Here is a 22,351-nt window from a genome sequence, read left to right as displayed (position 1 = left end):
ACTGCAGTTTAGAACATAAAACATCTATCAGTAGTGAAAAAGTACACTACTGTTACATTACACTAATGTTATGGCACCAGAATGAAACAGCTGCACCATTTAAGGTGGAACGGACAATTTGTATAAGAAGCCAGTTTGCCTCAAACACCAAAATATAACATCTGCCCCATTTAAGGTGGAACCGGGTGATTTGGACAAGGGGCCAGTTTCGCTCAGAGCCCCAGAATGTAACAGCCAGGGCCATTTAAGGTGGAACAGGCTATTCGGACAAGGAGCCAGTTTCGCCCCAAGCCCCAAAATACAGAACACCCAATCACAACTGAGGTCATTTACCTATATCAGTCTTAAAGGCACAGCAGCAAAAACAGCCTGTGTAACTGTAAGGGATAAAGCTGAAAAATGATCATGTAGAAATAACTTATGACTGTTTTTGATACATAAAACCACTTAAATGTTCTGAGTGGAGCTCAGCAGAAAATAAAATGGTAGAAAGATGTAGAATGTCAGACAGTCCTGTTTCCCATCATTCAAAATCAGGTAACACTTAATGGTCATTTCAGTTTTACAATCTTCATCACCAAAAAACAGACGCCATGACTTGGAACGTGGAAGATGTTGAGTCCAACATTCCTGCCGTCCACCAGCATCCATATTACTGCATACGATCTCAGCCTTAAGAGTCAGTTTATCCATGGAGAGGATAAACTCATGCTGTAATTTTATCTGAATTATTTCTGATTAGTAGCTTGCTGTAGTGGAGGTTGTGTATGGAAACTTTTGAACCAGACCACATTACTGTGTATAAGTAGATAAAAAGAAATATAATTATGAACTAAATTTGATGAGAAGTTGTGTTCAGTCATGTTTTACAGAAAGGAAAAAAAATATTCTTTACATTTTTACTGTTTTTGTCATTACTGTTTCTGTCTCCTTTTCTCAAGGAGGCTTCTTGACAGCTACACATCCTTTTAGACCCATAGCGCTCTCTTAAAGATGAAAGCTTTATGTGCTGTTTATCTAATGGGGGGATTCGGTGTCTACCAGGTCTTTCAGATGGTTGTTAGGAGTTACGTCTTCACCAGTTTTTAAATTCCAATTTTGGAAATTCCATTTTGCTTTGACTTCCTCCTTCATTATGCAAGCAGATTATCTCATATCTGACCTCCTCAGACAAAAATGCACAGTATTGTACATAAAAAGATCCAGTGAAGCTAAATCTGTATTTTCTTTCTAGTCAGGTTAATTTTGTTCTTACAGGTAAACAGTAAACATGTACTAAGTCACCTTTTGAATAGTGTTCCAATGGCCAATTAATGACTGATCTATTTCACCATATTTCTCTCCTCTGGGCAGTCCTAATGTTTGGTAACACTTATGTAGGCATTCCCCTGACCAATCACAAGGCTGTGTATGTGGCCCCACCCACACAGAACAGTTTCAGAGTCAGAGAAGCTTAGTGAGCTAAAGCTAACCTAGCATAACCAAAAGCTAGCGAGCTAGCCCACCTGTCTAAAGCTGCCTGTCACCCGTTGACTCGTTTATCAACAACAACATTGTTTGTTTGTCTGTCTATTCGTCTGTAACTTTTTTTGAGATTATTGTTGAGAAGCACTTTCTAGTGTATCTTTGGAAAAGTGCTACACAAACAAATGTTTACTTACCTAATAGTGCTTATTTATTTATTACCCTTCATTTTGGTTACAAAATATCAAAGTGTCTCACACAGGAAGATGAAACCTTGGAAAGATAAGTCAGTGGTCTTAGTGAGGAATGCTGTTGGACGGTTTGCTGGCCTGCTGTAAAAGTGTGCTCTGATATTCCTACACAAACAGGCTGGTTTTACTCTCAGGATTAAAAACTGCCAAAGAAACTTGAGCTTTCTCCATCAGAGAGAAGAGACGCTCTAGACCGCCCAGCCTGACCGGGCCGGCGGGTTCAGCCAGGCTTTACTCAACACTGTGGCCACACTCTGGGTGGGGGGGTCTGTTTAAACCCTGGCCTGGTCACTCAGGCCACAGAGTTCTTCAGAGAACCGGAGAAGGCCCCTGGGGGCCACAGGGGTCAGTTCCTATGTTATTGGCTTTGGTGTTTGTGTTTGTATTTGGTCATAATGAGATTTGTGGTTTAAGGCTACATTTAGAGGAGCATATCTGATGCGTATCTGATCTTTTCTTGGAGGTCTTGGAAAGAGAAATCGCAAGCAGCGCAACATTTTCAATTCCACAGTCAGCGGTTTTGGCGCAGCCTGCTGATTGCTCATCTCAGCACGTAAAAGAGAGACCAGGTTCAGCCGTACAGATCGCAGGTCCAAAAAAGCTGGGTCACTGTGTGAAATGCTAATAACAACAGAAAGCAGTGATTAGTAAGTTCAGTTTGACTTGTATTAAACTGAAAATAGTACAAAAATACAATATTTTATGTTTTATTTTATTACCTTTTGTGTTTGTTTGTAAATAATTTTGTAAACTTATTTGTAAAATGTACAACTCATTCCAAATTTGATGCCTGCACCACATTCCAGCAAAGTTGGGACAGGAGCACGTTCACCACTGTGTTACATCACCTTTCCTTTAACAGCACTTAACAATCACTCATCAAAGTGATTACTGCAGCTGGACAGGTCTTCAGCTGTGCAGCCATACAGGGCCTTCATTGTTGTACTTTGAGCTTCATAAGAAACAAAGCTTTCAATGAGTGACAGTTCTGGACTGAAGGCAGGTCAGTCTAGCACCCGCAGATGATTTAAAAAAAAACTGTTTTTATTTGTATTTCACATACTGCCCCCACCTTTTTGGAATTTGGTTTGTAAAACTGTCCAAATGAGAAGTTGTGATGAAACAGCTGGACCTTATAGCTTATATTTCTGTCTGTGACCATTTGCATAATTTTTAAAAAGCACTCACACCTCATTCACACTTGGCATTAACTTGCATCAGCTATGACTTGCAGAGTTCCTCAAGGCTCAATTCTAGTGCCCCTATATGCTCCCATTAGGATGAATCCTGCAGGATGCCAAAATTGCTTATGGTAGTTACATTGACAACACCTAGATTTACTAAACTCTCTCGCCAGACGACCCATATAAACTCTGTATTAGTGCTTAGAGCATATAAAGTGATGGATGTGCCAACATTCCTCCAGCTAAATAAGGAAAAGGCAAGTGTCATTTTATTTGGCAGTGAGGAGGAAAGAATGAAGGTTCATGCTAATACTGGCCCAGAGGTCTAAAGACTGAAGACCAAGTCAGAACCCTGGGTGTTCTGATGTTAATCGTCCGGTTACCCTGCACACCCAACTCTGCTTGTGTTTTAGAGACAGGCCCCCAAAATGGCCAAGAGAGGGAAGTGATTTGACTCACTGCAATGAAAATATAGCATTATTTCAACAGTGTAGCTACTCCACCCTAAAACAAGCACACAGGTCTGCGCCATGCTCAGCAGTGATCTGTCATTAGTGAGTTATCTCACTATATTTTATCATCTAGTTTTGCTTGTTGTAAGAAATTTGCTTGAAAGGAGCAGATTTATTTGCCAACACAGTGAGATAATTTGACGGTTCGAGATCAACCTGCAGCAACAGCTCAGATTTTTTTTTAATCAATATGGATTCTCACCTGAACCCACCTGAAACTCTCTCCACCACCAGACTGACCCCAGATGATGTCAGCAAGGCCCCGCTGTCATGGCAACCAGGCCAGGTAAGCGGCATGTCGGATAAATATTCATTCCCGAACGGCGAAGCCTCCCGTATCGCTAAACATGCTGAGGTCCAAATATCTGAGCTCAGTCTGCAGATGTGAGGAGAGAGATTTACTGTTGGGATAACTAACTGACCTCACTCAGCAAACACTCGGACACACCACAGGCTGGACGAGCCATCCATCCTGGAACACAGCAGCACTACTGCAGTGAGAGAGAATGTAGGATCTGCTGTGTCTCCTGACAGGGTAGACTGACTCTCCACGACTCTCCTCATTCATCAAGGCTGCGTTCGGGCAAACCTGGTCATACCTTGAGCGTCCAATACGCACGTTTCACAGCCAGATTTGATCTTCGTCAGATTCATCTTTGGCGTATCTGTACGATCAAACCCACGAGTGTGTAAATCCGGGCGGGTTCTTCTATTGCTACGAGGTCAGGTTTGTAACAATAGAAGAACTCTTTTCAAAAAGGTTCAATATAGATTATATATATGTACAGATGGAACTGACACTTATGGTACAAGTAGTCTGCGTATGCACAGCTGGTGCAACCGGACACAGGTGAACGGAGCTCATTGCTGCAGCTCTACAATCTCCACATTGGCTTCCAGTTAGTCACAGAACAGAGTTCAAAGAGCTGCTAGTCTATAAATCGCTGAATAGTTTGAACCCAGAACGCATCTCTGATCTGTTTAAAGAATATAAAGCGAGTCGATCTCTTAGATCCATAGATTCAGGTCAGCTAGTCGAGTCCAGACTAAACAGTATTCAGCTGCTACAGCTGGAATGAACTGCCAGAAGATCTCAGATGAGATTTTTTAATCCAGGTTATAAACATTTCTCTTTTTATGTATCTATGATAGAGCTCTACAATTAGCACTCTGTCCTCACTGCATGTGGAGGAGGGGGGAGTCGAGCATCACATGCAGGGCGGGCCGAGCAGGTAATGAGATTCACCTGTGTGTCATTTCTGCCAGCATAGCCATGTGTTTTCTCAGTAGGTGGCAGATCTCAGAGAGAGAAGAAGAACAGTGCAAAAAATTGAAATGTCCTCACAAATGTGCTCTTTAAGTTTGTGTGCTGGCTGAAAAGCTGGGTTGTTTGTGTTGTTGTCAGGGTAAAAAGAAAGCTCTGTGTCTCCACACCTCCTCCCAGTGTCCTCCCTTCTCACAGCCTCCTGAGGATCATCACACTGCACTTTACATTCAATGAGCTCATTTTAATAACACTGAAGCTCTTTGTCTCTACTTTCACTCTTAAGCACATTGTTTTTATTTTTCCTTTTGCTTTTATTTATGTCAAGCACATTGAATTGCTTTGTGTATCAAATGTGCTACAAATAAAGTATCTGAATTCACTCATTAGACTCACACATACTTTTGGACACAATGTGGTGAGATAATGGGAGATTTATTAGTCGGGTGATTCCGTGATTGAGGTGCCATTTGTAGTTCTTAACTTTTTATGTTTGCACTTAAAATAAGATTTTCTAAGGATAAACAGGAAGAGAAACTGTCCATCAGGTCTCTGAACATGGTAGAGATTCTGACCACTGAACAGCCTGTGTAAAAGAAGAGGGAAGTGTGATGTGGATGGACCGTATGACTCAGCCCAGACGGACAAACGAAACTCTCATACCACTTTTCCGTACTGCTTAAACAATGATATGAGCTCTCTTCGTCAGTTTTGTGTTGCGATGTGTGAGTGGAGCAGCAGCAAAGATTCTCTCTCTTCACTCAAGGCGTTTCTGTAAGCGCTCCATTCCAGGTTTTTCCCCCTCCTGCTCACACGTCAGAGAAACTGCTCTCTATGTGATCCATTCTTATGACGTTTATTTTACGTCTTGAATGTATGGAGACACTACACACTTTGGTTCATTAACTCTGTAATATATCACTGTTATTAAAATAAAAACTAATTGAACATTCTGAGCTACACAGTCTTTTTTCAGAAGGTTCAGGCTCGAAGTGACGACCCAATCACAAGCTAAAAAACATGCAAACAAACAGTGTAAACAAACACACGAGCTTTTAACACCATCTTCTTTATCATTGAAAGCAAATCAAGCGACGCTAGTCTGACTCCGCGTGACTTCTGTAGATCTGTGTTGTGATCGATGTGAATTTCCGCTGTGTATTTCTGCTGAACAGCTCCGCAGTGCAGACGCTGTGTATGAACGGCCATCGTGTGTGAGCTGTAGAGTCACTGCCGCAACAGAATGTATGGGGAAATATTACACATAGAAATGTACCATACAAAAATAAATGTACGTAAATGTTTATCAGATCCATTTAAAAATGTATGAAAACAGCCAACATCCTGTCTAATGCACTTCACTGTCTGATACCTTTAGAAATGAATTTGTATTCCAGTATCTTCATTTTAAATATGATCAAATGAACCCTTAACATGACAAAAACGAGTGTTGTGGGTACTGATACTCTGTGAAAATGCAGTTATGATTTGATATCTTGTTTACTTGAAATACATTGTGTGTGAGTGTCTGACTGCATACATGCATGGTTAATGTAAAGTACAATGCAGATCACAGATGTCAGTACCAGTTACATCTGTAACCTTTATTAAACTACAACAACTGAACACATATAACTAATACTAGTACATGAATTTTAAAAATATATTTTCATGCGTTGAGGTTTATTATTACTGTTGATTGTGATGAGCCCCTAGGTTTTTTAACATGTGTATTTATAAAAGGGGTTGAAGAGCCCAGATTTTCTTTCAAGCTCTTGTTTACTGTGGGGAACAAATAGTACAACCTCTGTTTTACTGTTATTGAGGGTTATCCAGTTCTTAATATCCATGATACACTCATTAAGTCTTCCTTTAAAGTGAAGATTTCCAAGGTTCAAAGGTAAGTACAGTTGTAGATCATTTGCATAAGAATGGAAGGAGTTACATTCACAAATAATTCATTAGTCATTTCCACTGAGTGACTTCAGACGGCCCTCTCGGCACAGCACCACCGTTAGCCTGACTGACAGACCAATCATGGCTCTGTTTTAGACACAGTGCCTGGAGGAGATTAAAATAAGTTAGTGATGTTTACAGTCTAGCAGAATCAGTAAAGCTCCACTGTTTTTAGATAAAGGCTTTAAATTTGCCCCTCTGTCTGTTTTTCCAAACTTTTTTTGCTCTGGATGAATTTGATCAACATCATGATTCGTTTTGCAGCTGGATTGTTTGGTTTGGGTGCATAAAAACATCTGTATCAGGATTTTCCAAACTGTCTGTGAATCTTGTTAACCGTTTTTTTTACTGTCTCCTTTATTATGCAAGTTCATGCCATATCTAAACTCCTCACAAACATCTCCTGAAAAAGCAATTACTTATACTTTCTTTTGACTGGAAATTAAGTAAATAAATGATGTCTGATTTATGATGGTTCTTTAAAGGTTCTTTAGTAAAGACAACACTCAAAAAACAGTTTGCATGCTTAAATGGTTTCTTTGCATGGTGAAATGTTACTCAGATTGATGGAGAATGTGTTGTATATGGCTCTATGTAACACCAAAAAGGGTTCTTCTATTGTTGCAAGCTTGACATTGTAACAATAGAAGAACATTTCTGATGCTATATGAACCATATACAACACATTCTCCATCAATCTGAGTAGCATTTCACCATTTTGTATCTACGTGGCACCAAAAAGGGTTCTGCTATTGTCGTGATGTCAAGCTTATAACACTAGCAGATGCCTTTTTGGTGCTATATAGAACCATTTTCAAAAGGGTTCATCATAGAACCATATACAACACATTCTCCATCAATCTATTTCACTATGCAAAGAGCCATTTAAGCATGAGAATGGTTATTTAAGTGTTCATGGTTCTATATAGAACCACTGCCTTTACCAAAGAACCCTTGAAAAACCATTCAAAAACACTAAAATATATAATGTGCAATTGGAATATGTGTCTAAAAGCTGTTTGAAGTAGAGAGAAAATGATTGGTCGTCATGGTTTGCTCTGCATGAGATGCCAGAATGTACCAGCTGGACCATTTAAGGTAAAATTTGAATGGCAGCCAGTTTCAGTCTCATAATTCTCGTGCTGACAGATGCTGAAGTTCCACTGCAGTTTTATAAGTTATTCAGCACTTAAGGAGATTTTTGAGCTGCTACTTTTGCACTGTTTTATTTTCATTGCAGTAACAGCACTTTTACTGGAGAATGGGTTTAGAATATTCTACATGAATCTGTTTAAAGCGGATCTGCATGGAAAACAGGGCTTGTGTGTGTGTGTGTGCGCGTGTGTGCGTGTGTGGTCATCTTTGATTTGCATGTGCAAGCGTTCTCAGATGTGGTCACTCAAAACTGAACGTTATGTAGTTTACAGATTAGAGTCTAAACTGTGAGTCTGTGAGGAACAACCACAGTGACCTGGGATGAAGTGACCAGTGCGGAACCCTCAGAACCTTCTATGGTAATCATTTTGGTGAAAGTCAGTCATTTTAGTTAATTTATATTTAATAGAATCATCATGCATGTTGTATTTAAACTCTAAGTATTGTAGTAAAACAAAATTATGAAACGGCCATCCAAAAAATCATCCAATCAGGATTGTTCTGTCTGTGGTATCTAGGTAGATACAGCTGAGCTGCCCTTCCATTGGTTAGGACTTCAGGAGCTGAACTGAAGACCTTACACATTAGATTAACTACCTACATAATTAGGAAGAGACAGAAGAACCAACCAACCATGCTCTGATTTACAATGAGAACAATTTAGAAAAACAAAATCACCCCTAATTAACCTCTTTGATCCCTCTGAATGTCTTAAAATCAAAATTCTTGTGATGTTTTAATGTTTGTTAAATTTAAGGAAGCTCATTGACTAGAGCTGCAGCATTGCTCTGCCTCAGGGTGGCGCTGTAGCAGACTGGTTCTCCTAGTTGGTCCTTCATAGTCTAGAAATTGTAACTCTGCCCCGGATTCCTCTAAAAACTTTACAATGTGCTGCAGCAAATCTGTAAATCTGAAAACTCGCCCAGTTTCCCAGGTGTTTGGTGTAAAGAGTGACTGTTCCTTATTTCTCACACTGAAGAGGAGATGAGACATGTTGTTAATTGTAGGCTCAATTAAAGAGGAATGTTTTAGGTTTCTTGTTTTAAAATGTCCACTGAGCTCATGATGAACAACCGCTTTAAACTGAGTCTGTCAGGAGCTGGATCAGGTGTGTCTGAGCAGGTAAACTGTGCAGGCTCAGTTTTAGAAGCCAATCTGCAGCAGCTTCTAATCAATATGGATTCTCACGCGAACCCACCTTCTACCCTGAAATGCTCTCCACCACCAAACTCACCTCAGATGACCATGGCAGAATGATGTCAACAAGGCACCCCTGTCATGGCAACCAGGCCAAGCAGACTTCAGACACCAAACAAGTCCTGGCTGATCGATGAGGTGTGGGTTAAAGGGGGATGTTGGGTAAATTTGTTTTTTCCCTGGACAGCTCCTTCAGTGGGACGGATCATTCAGGCCTGAGGAATTCGGTCTGCAGAGCTGACGCTGCGCCTGCTGGCCGGTCCAACAGGAATGACTTGCATTATTACTTGCATGTAAATGAAACGCTGCAGACTGATGGTGCAGTTGTGCAGTGAGTGTAAACGCTGTGAGTTCTGCGGTTTGGAACGAGTTTCGGTTCATCCACACATGTGGAACCCATCACAGAACCAGAGAGAATCAGCAGAGACAGATCTGCAGACTGAGAGTGGAAACACTGTGGTCAGCACAGAGACTTTCTCAGCCTCTGATCTCTAAGTGTGAACTGAAGAATCAGTGATGTTGTTGCATTTCCTCGAATAACCCCTTAAACTGCAGACTTATTAGATTGTTTATAATCATTAAACTTATTATTCAGTATCTACTATCAATTATTCAGTAGGACTATGATTTATTTAATATCTACTATAAGTTACTTATCAATCAGTATTCACTATCAATTACTCAGCATCTACTATAAATTATTCAGCATCTACTATCAATTATTCAGCATCTACTATGAATTATTCAGTATCTACTATGAATTATTCAGCATCTATAAATTATTCAGCATCTACTATAAATTATTCAGTATCTACTATGAATTATTCAGCATCTACTATAAATTATTCCGTATCTACTATGAGACTAATATGTTAGGTCTCTCATTATGAAAGTGAGAAATTTAGTAAGAGTATAAGTGATTGTAATATTCAAAGATCCATAGTAACACATGATTGTTTTTTAATTCTAACAATGTCAGTGTACAGTTTTGGTAATAATTATATTATACTGATATGTTTTCCTCATAAAGAACTGAAGTAAAGATGTGAATCTAGTCTGCTGGGCTTGGCAGAGCAGAGTTGAGACTTAGTTACTGGAAACTCCTCCACAGTCGTATCTGAGGATTGTTAAAAACTGACCAGAGGAAACTTCTCATTCAGCTAAACCCTTATGATGAAGAGCCGGTGGTCAGACAGCAGCATGAGCTCTTTACTAAATCCTCCTTTCAGAATAAACCCACTGTTTACTGTTTAATACACACAGCTTCAGGCTGTTATAATAATGTGAGTGGAACGTCTGTCTGGTGGAATATGCATAAATTTGGAGTTGCTTACTCAGAAAATCTGGTGCTGTGTCCCAATTTCACAATACCTACATTAAGAGCCAGTTATTCATTCAACATAATGAGAAACTGTAGAAGAGACTCAGTTTATATCACAAAACCTACATTTAGAGCCAGTTATTAAGCCAGCCTTTTTGAGAAGGGTTCTATATAGCACCAAAAAGGGCTCTTCTACTGTAACAAGCTTGACATTGTAACAATAGAACAATCCTTTTCTTTTTCTTTTTATAGAACCATATAGAGCACATTCTCTGTCAGTCTAAAGAACCATTTCACCATGCAAAGAACTCCTTAATCATGCAAAGGGTTCTTTGAGTGTTCACGGTTCTTTATAGAGAGCCATTATCTTTACCAAATAATCCTTGAAGAACCATCTTTTTTAAGAGTGTAGATTGAAAAATCTTTGAAAAAACGTTTAATAAACTCTGAGTGGTGTGAAATGCATTTGGGAGGCTGTAAATCTGACTCTGCGCTGCTCCAACGCTACTCAATTCTCTCTTCAACTGTCGAATCAGACTGACCCAAAAATCTTCAGACTAGACCCGACCAGCTCAGACTCAGCCAGACTGAGAATCTGGCTAAAATCGGGGTGAAAGTCATGTCATGTAACCGCGACTTTACTTACACATAAATATGATCTGTTATGGCCTTTCCATTCCAGCAGAAGAGGTAAAGCAGCTTACTCTCCTCTACTGTGCTCGTTTTGCTGTTGGAATAACAGTAGATCCTCTCTAATTTGACCTATAGCGCCCCCTTCAGTACTCAATGTTTTAACCGCCACAGTAACGTAAGAACGCGCGGTGAGTTTGCACAGAAGGGCTGAGTGTTTGCAATGCATTTGTCAGTTGTTGCCATTTGCATTCATGTGCTTGCATTGATCACGTTTCTGGCCTTATTCATTCTCCTGTAAAATCACCATTTTGGAGATACGAGGTTTTGTTCTTGCAGCGGTGATACATTTGAGCCTGAATATACACATAATAAAATGCGTCAGTAGGATGCTGGACCCCAGACCCTCTTGCAAGTCCTCGTAAAGCAAGTGTGAGGTGATGCTGACTGAGGTAGAGCACCTCTGCTCATTTTCGTAGGCTAATCGCAACTTATAACTCTCTTACAGTAAGCAAGCCTTGAAGTTTACAGTAATAGTACGTACCTGAATAGTTTACTGACATAATTTGAGGCAAATATCTGTAGATTTTTGCTTGTATTTGTAAAAACGGTTTGGGTGACTATTGACTTCTACTGTTTCTTAGCACCATTAGCCTAGCAGCTCCAGTTTTACACTAAAGAAGCAAAATTTGGACACAAAACATGACTTGTTTGATCAGCTGCATTTGACGTAAGTGGAAAATCATGTACATTTTTCACTGAACTACTCCTTTAACTATGACCCTCACTGCTATTTCCTGTAAAATATCCCACTAAAATTTGCTTAGCAGCAATTTTTTATTGCCTCACAGCTCAGACGTTGACTGTGCTTTCATTCACTGTGTTATGTATAAGGTCACTGCAGGCTTTTTACAAGTTCTGTATCCTGTTCCTGTTTCTCGCTTCACAGTCAGTGGTAGTTCCAAAGAAGCAGACAAGACCTCAGGTTGAACTGACGTAGGTCAGCATAGCAACAACATTTCATTACTTCCTGTTAATACGATATATTTTATCAGCTTGTGGAGATGATTTAGCGATTCAGATGAGAACAAACTTCATTTCACTTGAGCTTGTTTCACAAAAGAGATGAGTAATATTATAAGTAGCTTTAACAGTAGGAGACCTATGAATGGTTCACACAGAAACATCACTTTATCACGTCTTGGACAGCTGCAGTATTTGAAACTCATGGCTTTTCTGGAACTCAAGCTCTTACATTGCAAAAAAATCAGGGTAGAAAAAAGTATAGTCGAAGGTTTGCAACATGTGCTGCAGGTTTGGGCAGGATATTTTGAAGTAGTAATGAATACACTGTCCTAAATGTATTCAGTCATGTGTTCCATTGCAATATATAAAACATTAACATATTCAGAATACATTTAGAATACATTTGGAATACATATTGGACATGCATATTGGAAAAAGTTTTTTTTTTTACTTATTCACTGTTCCTCACTGTTATTGTTTGGCAGTTTTCTTTACATAATTATTCTGTTAATATGTTTCATTAAAAGTCATTCATCATTTAAAAGAAGTACTGAAATGTTTAAACTTTTATTACTATCTTTTATCACTTTCATTACCACTGCTTTTCCCATAATCCCCTGAGCAGGAGGCCAGCACCACATTAATGCCTAACCTATCACTTGAAAATACATCCACTACTGAAGAGACTCATTTGAACATGCCTCAAAAGAGCCCAGTAACACTGAGATTAATAACTGATCACATTGATTTATCAGTCTACTCAGGCTTTAGCAGAGCTCAGTAACGCTGAGATTAATAACTGATCATCACATTGATTTATCAGTCTACTCAGGCTTTAGCAGAGCTCAGTAACACTGAGATTAATAACTGATCACATTGATTTATCAGTCTACTCAGGCTTTAGCAGAGCTCAGTAACACTGAGATTAATAACTGATCACATTGATTTATCAGTCTACTCAGGCTTTAGCAGAGCTCAGTAACACTGAGATTAATAACTGATCACATTGATTTATCAGTCTACTCAGGCTTTAGCAGAGCTCAGTAACACTGAGATTAATAACTGATCACATTGATTTATCAGTCTACTCAGGCTTTAGCAGAGCTCAGTAACACTGAGATTAATAACTGATCACATTGATTTATCAGTCTACTCAGGCTTTAGCAGAGCTCAGTAACACAGAGATTAATAACTGATCACATTGATTTATCAGTCTACTCAGGCTTTAGCAGAGCTCAGCAACACTGAGATTAATAACTGATCATCACATTGATTTATCAGTCTACTCAGGCTTTAGCAGAGCTCAGTAACGCTGAGATTAATAACTGATCATCACATTGATTTATCAGTCTACTCAGGCTTTAGCAGAGCTCAGTAACAGAGATTAATAACTGATCATCACATTGATTTATCAGTCTACTCAGGCTTTAGCAGAGCTCAGTAACACTGAGATTAATAACTGATCACATTGATTTATCAGTCTACTCAGGCTTTAGCAGAGCTCAGTAACACTGAGATTAATAACTGATCACATTGATTTATCAGTCTACTCAGGCTTTAGCAGAGCTCAGTAACACTGAGATTAATAACTGATCATCACATTGATTTATCAGTCTACTCAGGCTTTAGCAGAGCTCAGTAACACTGAGATTAATAACTGATCACATTGATTTATCAGTCTACTCAGGCTTGAGATTCTCTTTAGAATTTGCCTAATGAGCATGTTTGTTACAAGCAGTGTGCTGATTTTAAAATAGTGAATGTACAAGTATTGATGTTGCTTTTTCTTTGTTTAGTGTGTTTGTATTCTATAAATATTCATCTTAAAATGTAAAAAGTAATTACTGTATACTGAATATTGTCTTTACAAAATGCAACTTGAACTGAATGAAGACACAGTTTTTGTATTCTAAATGCATATTCCTAATACTTGTTTAAATGGCAAGATCATGGTGAGGAACTGTAGCTCCAGTGATGAAGGTCAGTTCAGTCTTGCTAGGATTGAGCTTCAGGTGCTGAGCTGCCACCCATGAAGAGATGTTAGAGATGTTACTATGCCGAGATGCGACTGGAAACCTGAGATGGTAGTAACAAAAGGATTATTTGTGTGTCTTCAGTATAGCAGTGGTAGGAGATGCCATGAGAGGATATTACATCACCAAGAGATCGAGTGTAGAGTGAAAACAGAAGAGGACCCAGCACTGAGCCTTGTGGGACACTAGTGGATCTGTGTTTTCTTTCACAGCAGAGCACTCAAAAACTTTTCAGCTCTCTCATAAAAGTTTATTTGATTGTTTAAAAGTGTATAATTGACTCATTTTTTTGCATTGAAGTGCAGAATGAGAAGGGATCAGGAGGTATATTTGTGTCTCCCAGGGAAATTCTGTGTGGCATTTTCGGGAAGAGCTCTTGGCTGCAAAGGCGCATTTCTCCTGAATTCTCCTGAAGTCTGTGGCTTTGAGAAACAGGCCACATTCCTGACGCCATCAGCTGGAGACCGAGCGCATTCTTCATGTAGGAACCCCACAATCACCAGCCTGCTCTTTATATCTCTTAGAACTACAGCTGCCCCTCTGTGGACTCGCCGTGCTGCTCTGTTGTGGTAAAGTCTGCGGTGGTAATTACAGTTACACTATGATTACACACGTACTTCCTTTAGATGATTCAGCTCAGCTCTGCTGGCGTAAATACGGCAGCGCTGTGAGCAAATGACTCTCTGAAAGACTCTGGAGCATGTAGACAAACCAGCACGTAGCAACAATAATGAGCTAGCGATGGAGCTCAGGAGGAGGAAATCTCAAAATCAGCTTCCAGACCAGTCTGGCCTATTGACTGTATAAATAGAACAGCATGAACAGGATTAACAGTAGATTGTTGTATTAATCACTATATTCAGACAGCAGTACACTATAATTAGAGCAGACAGTAGAAGACATTTGTCTGATTTTATGAATAATCCATTTTTATGGTCATTTTCTATCCTCTCTTTATCTCTTAGAATTAAACAGGCTGTTTCTGTCACTGTGCCTTTAAGACTGATATATGTAAATGAGTCCTGTACTGATTGGCTGTTCTATATTGTCATTCAAAAGGCACTCTGGGCTGAAGATCGTGACCAACCACATTACCTCGTAGTCAGTCATGATTAATCTCATTACTTTGTGTCGATAATTGTGATTAATTGCATTGTTTCACACAGTTAATCATGATTAACCACATTAGTTAGTGTAGGTACTCATGATTAAGCACATAACCCTGTGTAGTTAACTGTGATTATTCGCATTACTTTTTTGTAGTTAACTATGATTAATGGCATTCCTTCGTCTAGTTAACCATGATTAATCACATTACTTTGTGTAGTTAATTGTACAGCTTTAAAATAGAAAGTTCTGTTGATGATCTTTTTAGAATAATAATAGAAAAGTTGTTTCCTGTTACTGTCATGCTGTGAATTTGTTTATCACTGAATTACGTTGATTCTGAACTATTATTCACAAACAAAACGCACCACTGATGCAGCGACACCAGTAACATCAGCAGACTATGCTGGATATGCTCATGACTGTGTATATGATACATGTGATATGTACACTCATTGGAATGTATATATGAAATATCTATAGTCAATGAGCATATATGTTAAATATAATATATACACTCATTAACTACATTTACAATTTGTGATATGTACACTCATTGACTATGTATATAATATATATGATATACTCATTAACTGTATGTATACAAACCAGTCAATGAGTGTTTATTTACATAAATATATATATATATATATATATATATATATATATATATATATATATATATGTATATGCCCACTGCCTTTCACACAGTAACGTTCCTCCAGTTCCTCAGAGCAGTACACACAACAGGACCTGTTTGCAGAACCAGAACAGGACCAGACACTACACTGAACTTTCATACTGTACAGTCCTTATTGTTCATTTATCTTAATAATGTAAGATTTTGTACACAAATGTTTTTAGTACACAAATTATAAACATGCTGCACCGTTTTTTTATAACAGGAAATGACATTGCTGTTTTAATATATGCTACATGTTATGCACGGAGAAAGAAGGAGACAGACATCACAGATGTACACAGTTATACAGATGTTACATTTTTACAAATGTTCATATCATTCTATACAATTCTGTACATAATAGTTTGTATAGTATATTGTATAGTTTATGTCTGTTCAGACCTGCATATGTACAGATATTCACACTTCTCTTTAGCTTCTTTCACATTGCTCTTTATTCTTCATTCTTTATTCCATTTATTGTATTGTTATTTTATCTGTCTCTTATTTAAATCCTTTTTAGCAGTATGTGTTTTTGTCTAGTCTGTTCAGTGTGTTAATGACATACATGTGTGATTCACCAAGACTAATTCCTTGCATGTGTAACAAACTTGGAGAAATAAACTGATTCTGATATAATATACACTATTCTCAGCAGTAAATAACTATAATGCACAGCTGGAGGCAGCAGGAGCTTTAATGAAGTGGGAGCTTTAATGAAGCAAGAGCGTGGCAAAACCAGATCAGAGTAAGTCAACAAAGAAAATATTCAAACAGCTATTCAGCAAGCGAATGAAATGGATTTAAAGTGACCCACTGCATCTCCTTCTTTAACCTCAGTCATCTGACCTCAAGTCATCTCTGACCTCGGGCAGTCTCGAAAGCAGGTCGAAGTCATCAACTTTAACCACGTTAAAACTGAAACCTCACCAAAAACACACACTACCAGATCATGTGCCTGACAGAGAACAGCCAAGGGTGGTTAAATAACAGCATCCAAATCCATACCTGCCAAGCGGGAAAGTCCCCTGTAGCTCCCCCGTCTGGGACAGGAAGTCCCCGCTTCCCATTCTTAAAAAAAATAATAATTGTCCTGAAAATCTACTTCTTAACCCAGACAGGCTCAAACAGCCGAGACACATTTGACATCTTGAGCTTTCATTTTCATCTTGGCTGCAGTTGGATTTGAGGGTTTGGCTGTTGGGACACCAACTTCAAGATGACGAAAGTATAAAGTCTCTCTCAGTGTCAAATCTTCTGTAGTGCCAGACAGATGCTGGGAAAAGTCTGGGAAAAGTCAGCTTAAGTGCTTCTGGGAAATGGAGTCCCTCTGAGCCAATCATCAGTGTTTGCCTCCATAACCTTTGGTACCGTGGAGTGAAGCTTTATTATTTCCAGACTGTAGTGTGGAGTGTTGCATTACACTGAACTCCAGCTGCTTATTAAACAGACAAACAAACCCAGATTCCCTCACAGTCTGAGCTTTACTTATTTACTTTCACTTGTGTAGATACCATAACATACTATAAAAAACTATACTATCAAAGTAACCCTTATATAGCAGTAAAGTAACCATTACACCATCATAACTACAGTGTATTAGTACAGTAAACACAGTACCATAGTGACCATAGTACAGTAGTATAGTAAACACAATGTTATAATATAGGAGTACATAACTATCATTGCATAAATCCATAGTGCATCAGTATAATAACCATAATACTATAGTAACCATAGTATAACCACAGTAACCATAATAAAAAATAACCATAGTACAGTGGTATAGTAACCATGTGATGCCATAACAGACATTGTACAGTTGTATTGTAACCATAATACCATAGCAACCATAGTATATCAGTACAATAAACTTAATACCATAGTAACCATAGTGTAGTAGGACAGTAGGCATAATGCCATAGTAACCAATAGACTATAGTATAGTGACAACTATACCATATTAAACATAGTTAATAGTAACTGTATACTGTAGTACAGTACAGAAACCATAATATCACATTAATCATGTACTGTAGTATAGTAACTACAATGCCATAGTATAGTAGTATAGTACCTATAATACCATACTAACCATTTACTGTAAAATAGTGAGCCTAAAACCATAGAAAGCAAAGTATAGTAACCTTGAAGGCATAGTAACCATATACAGTAATATAATAAGCGTAATACCAATAATAATAACTATATACTGTAAAAGAGCAACAAGTCATAGTAAACGTAGCAGAGTATTATATAAATCAACATTGTACTATAGTGCAGCATAAAAGCAGGATAGTAGTATAGCTCGGGCTTTGCACTTCATCCCCCACCCACTCGCGGCTCTCTCCCCGCCGTCCTCGCCGGGGTTCGTTTCCGCTCTGTGTTCTTGCCCCGCCTTCCGGCAGGCTCTCACAGGGACCCGGGAGGCAGGCGCACGCCACACAGTAGCAGTCATCTTAAAGTGTGAAAGTTAGCCTTGTAGCTCCAGTGCACTTCTGGGGCCAATTGCGCCAACAGGTCTTAACTAACACAGTCTTAAATTGCTAAGCTGGTTATAGCTAAGACCATTTTGTGCTGATTCCACCAATCGAAGTTATGCCTGGGCGCAACTGAGACCCATCTTTTGTTAAAACCTCTGTAACGATAGCAGCTGCTAAACAACCTAGTTTACATAGCAAAACTGCTGCACATGCATATCTGCTAGAAGCCAAGAAGTTATTTCAAAAACAATTAAAGCTTGTCTATTTGTCATAAAATCACACTAATGGATAAACATCCTAATCGCTTAAATAAACAAAAATAAAAATAAATGGTCATCATTTCCTGGTGCAGAAAGACAGCGCATAACCAGCATAGACCAGCATGGCTGGGCACCAGCAAAACCAGCATATGTTATGTTCTGGATGCTGGTATGCTGGTCCACCAGCAGTGCCATGCAGGGTGACCAGCTAAACCAGCACCAGACCAGCATAAACCAGTATAGACCAGTCTAGAATGCATGCTGGTCTGTGCAGTTAAGAAGCTTTTGTTAGCCTTTTTGAACCACCACCCTCCAAAGATGTATTTTTGGGTTGGTGACCGTCGCCATCTTGACCCCCTGAAACACCACAGCTCTTCACATTTCTCTGTGTGAACTGAAAGAACGGCTCTGCAGTCTGCTTCTGTTAGAAACACTCGCTACATTGCTAGCTTTGCTTACAGTATGCACAAGGCGAGGTGAAGGTTTAGTACCGTAGTTAATCATGCACCACATAGGATTTAAGCGAAGTTAGCTGTTTAAGTGCTGCTGCAGCTGTGCCAGAGACTCGAGTAGTAAAAGAGAAAGACTATAACTGTCACAGTGTGAAAAAGCACTTTGAAAAGCAAAGAACTAGCATGTTTAAAGTGGGTTCTAATGGCCTAGAAATGGTCTATAATTTGACTTTACGCTCCCAGCTAGGCGTAAAAGTTAAGCCTGGTCTCAGTGAAAATTCACGTTATGACTGATTGGTGCAACAGTCTTAAGAGTTACGCTTGGAAATCACTGATAAACCAGGCATATTAAGCCCTGTTGGTGCAACAGGCCCCAGACACCACACATATCTACATTTGGAGTAAATTTCAACTTTGGTTGCTTTAATTGGAGACCCTGGAGTGGATTAAATAGAGAGGAATTGGGAGGTTAAAGATTGTGTCCTGTCCAGCACTGTAAACAGTTTTAGGCTGTGTTTTAAACTTTTGTCTCCCCACAGGCCGCTTGCAAAATGAAATACCATAGTGGATGAGCTGAAATAAATCACAGCTGGAGCCCTCACGCTGATAAACTCTCAGACAAACCCCACCTCCACCCCACCAGCCTGTCCATCACTTTATCCCAAACATGGTGACGTCAGACCCCAATTCAAAACACTGTAAGAGAAATGAGTTGCAAAATTCTGGCATAAACAAATGCCAACTTGCTTCAGTCCACTTTCAACTGCAAAAGCAAGTCAGCAGCATCTTCTCAGACCTCCAAACACAGGACAAACAAGAGTGAGAGTTTCATGTGTTTGTCAACAGTGAATCCAGACCAGAGGCCGTAGTACAGATACAACTGAAATCTGATCTGTTTGGTCTTCATGATGACTTCAGTATGGACTTAATTGAGGACAGTAGCTATTATAGAAAAACAGTTCCTAACTTCATAATCTCATCATTAACTCCAGATAAGAAAACAGTATCACACAAACATCCTAACCAGACTAAATCTCCTAAATACTGTCCTAATTAGAATAAGTTTAAGTGTCCGTTTCTATCATTTTAAGGCAGCATAGTTGACTACTAGCATAATGACGCTACATTTGTTTATACTGTAAAACGCTGCTTTCACTGTGAGATGTTTTTCTTTTCTAACTCTGCGTTTTAAAAATCTGACGCTGCAGACTCGATCTCCACCGCCCCTCTGATCACCTTCATGTGTTAATGTTGATGATAAAATATCACAGTGATGGTGGTGAATAATGAGGAGACGGAGCTGAACACGTGTCTGTTTATTAGGAGGAATAACGTTAGCGCTTGGCTGAAGCGTTTGGGAAATGGAAATTGAAACTGAGCAGATTTATGTTATCTGTGTCAATGTCTATAAGGGGTAGATCTCCAAACCTGTATGCATATTATATACCAAAGCTCGTACCTTAGTGATAGATGGCAATATGTAGCAATTTGGAATAATACATCTTCTACTGTGTCTGTTACTAAGGGTGTTCCACAGGGCTCAGTTTTAGGTCCGCTACTCTTTACTATATACATGCTGCCACTTGCCCGTATAATATGCCATAGTGGTTTAAATTTTCATTGTTACAGAGATGACACTTCAACTGTTTTCATGGATTAGTATGAACTTTTTAAAACTGAATGCCAGCAAAACTGAGTTGCTTTTAATCGGCTTAAAGGCACTGATCTATAGTTCATCTGTCCTTGGTATCACAATTGATGGGATTCTTCTCCCCATGTCCACAATCTCAGAGTGATCTTTGACCCCACTCTCTCCTTCAACATTCATATCAGTTCTGTAGCTAACATGGCATTTTTCAATCTTCGTAATATTGCTCGTCTCCAGCCGTCCCTCAGCCCAGCAGATGTAGAAACACTTATGCATCACGGTTGCACTACTTTAATGTTCTTCCATCTGGTCCCCCTGTAAAAGCCCTCAGTAGGTTACAGTATGTACAGAATGCAGTTGACAGGATCCTCACCTCTGTGTTCAGTACAACGTTCTCCTATCACATATAAAGCTCTGCACAATCTGGCTCCTCATTACCTGGTTGAGCTTCTTCATCTATATGTCCTGTATGGTACCCTAAGATGGCAAAATTTAGGCCTTCTTTATGTTCCAAGGTTAAATTGAAAACAAATCTACCCTCATCTTTTTCGTCTAGTTCTCAATGATCCTAGAGCGACTATATTGATGATCATTAACCAAAGTCAGATTTGAAAAAGAAATCAAACTTCTCTGGCCTGGTTTAACCCTAACACATTGTGTTGTGAGTATAAAACACATCTTCGTCACAAGATACATAAAAACCTTCCATCATCATTCACTGGATGCAAAAAGTATATCATGAAAGTATCATGTAACTTCTTCTTTACCATCTTCTCATTCAAATTTTCCGTTCCACCTTAAATCATGCAGTACTTTGCTGTACCTGTACAGGCGCCAGCATGTAACTGCTGAACCATTTGAGGTGGAAGGGAAAATTTAAATGAGAAACTGGAGAACAGTTCGTCAGGTGAAACTTAAAGACGATAGTATGTCGTTTTGATATGAGTGTCATATTGCATTGCTTCTAAATATGGTTGTTTCATTAAGACACAGCTTTCTTTATATAACTGCACAAATAAATGCAGTTCTAATGGTGGTGCACTGTTTTTTACACTCTATTGAGTGCTGTGGTTTGCAGTCATGACAGCCTGAGTGTTCTGGAGTCAACGCAGATGCTGCATTGTGACGTCGACTTAAAGCAGTAGGTAAAAAACAGTTGGGTCATCAGCGCAATCAGGCTGCTGTGCTGACCGCCAGGAACAATTTTACATTTACACAGGTTTTGCACAGCGGCATATTAAGCATTTAGAACTTATCCAAAAGGGCGCTAGGTGACTAGAAGGGTGGTGAAGCTTCACGTAAGGGTGGCACTGGCCATCTCGGGCCACCCCTTGGCTCTGCCCCTGTGTAGTAGCTTCCAAATTACGGAAAACTCTCCCCAAGCCTATATAGGATGCCTCCTCTCTATCTTTATTTAAATCTTTGTTAAAAACGTACTTGTTTTCACTGTGTTCTCAGTGCTTTGTCTGTACTTGAATGTTAAATCTATTATGTCCTTATGCTTCTATCAATCAATCAAACTTTATTTTGACTTGAAAGTTCTTTGGTTCTTCCTTGGAAGTTGAACTCTTGGTGCAGAGTCTGTCTGGCCTCACGGCCTTCAGACATGACTGTGTTGTCAAGACTGTAAATAGTGTGTTTGCACTTCATTAAAGAACTCCAGAGCTTACTTAGAGGAATCCGAGCAGTGATTTGTGGTGTACCCCATCCTTCATGTCCTTCACAT

Source organism: Colossoma macropomum, unplaced genomic scaffold (assembly GCF_904425465.1).
Source record: "Colossoma macropomum unplaced genomic scaffold, Colossoma_macropomum, whole genome shotgun sequence".
Classification (NCBI taxonomy): Eukaryota; Metazoa; Chordata; class Actinopteri; order Characiformes; family Serrasalmidae; genus Colossoma; species Colossoma macropomum.
The sequence above is the reverse complement of the archived record's forward strand: the minus strand, read 5'-3'. Positions refer to the sequence as shown.